Source organism: Petaurus breviceps, unplaced genomic scaffold, assembly GCF_028583685.1.
Source record: "Petaurus breviceps papuanus isolate PSGF00001 unplaced genomic scaffold, PetGlider_PUasm1.0 87362, whole genome shotgun sequence".
NCBI classification, from domain to species: domain Eukaryota; kingdom Metazoa; phylum Chordata; class Mammalia; order Diprotodontia; family Petauridae; genus Petaurus; species Petaurus breviceps.
The window spans coordinates 1,610-2,412 of record NW_027186830.1 but is presented as its reverse complement, the minus strand read 5'-3'; positions in this window follow the sequence as shown (position 1 = coordinate 2,412).

Genomic DNA, 803 nt, shown 5'->3' with positions numbered 1-803 from the left:
TCAGTGTTATTATGGCTTCTGAACATCTTTGGTACTATGATGGAATCGGTTTACTGGTTTTGGGATTGGGTTTTCTGTTGTCTAAATAAATGCTCCAGTTCTGTCCTCTATATGGAGAGTTTAGTATATTTTGTGATAGAACATCATGCGATGCTTATAGTCACGGTCTTTGTCATGATCATGGGCGCTGTAAATATTTCATTGGTGCTACCTGGGCTTAAGTCATGTAGCCCTTTGGAGCCCATCTTAGTAGATGGTATGAATTGTTGAGTTAGACATAGTTTCTGCCAGATCATTTCCCAGCTTTGCCAGCAGGTTTTTTTCTTGTAATAACAAGTCCTTACACCAGTAAGTAGGTACCCCTTACCTCTTCCTCCTCCTCCTCCTCCTTAGATTTATTTAGCTCTGAAAGGGGTATTTTAGGTTCCCCCCCCCAGTTAGTCTTACTGTCTGTTTCTCCCCTGAGCTTCTTTATCTTTTTCTTTATTTAGATGCATTGCTACTTGGTGCACATGGATATTAATTCCTGATTTACAGCTCCTTCCAGCAAAATATCGCTTCCCCTATGACCCCTTTTAATAAAGTCTTGTTTGCTATGTTTCTGTTTTTGCTTGCTCCAGCCCCTCGTCTTAACTCTTTGAATCTTTATACTTTAAGTGTGTTTCTCAGAAATATGCTGTGATTGGATTCTGGTTTCTGATCTTTTCAGCTGCCCTCTTTCCTTTTAGGGGTGAGTTTATCCTGGTTCCATTGCCATTTGTGGTACTTGATTGATTGTGTTCTGCCCACTAGCTTCTCTTAGA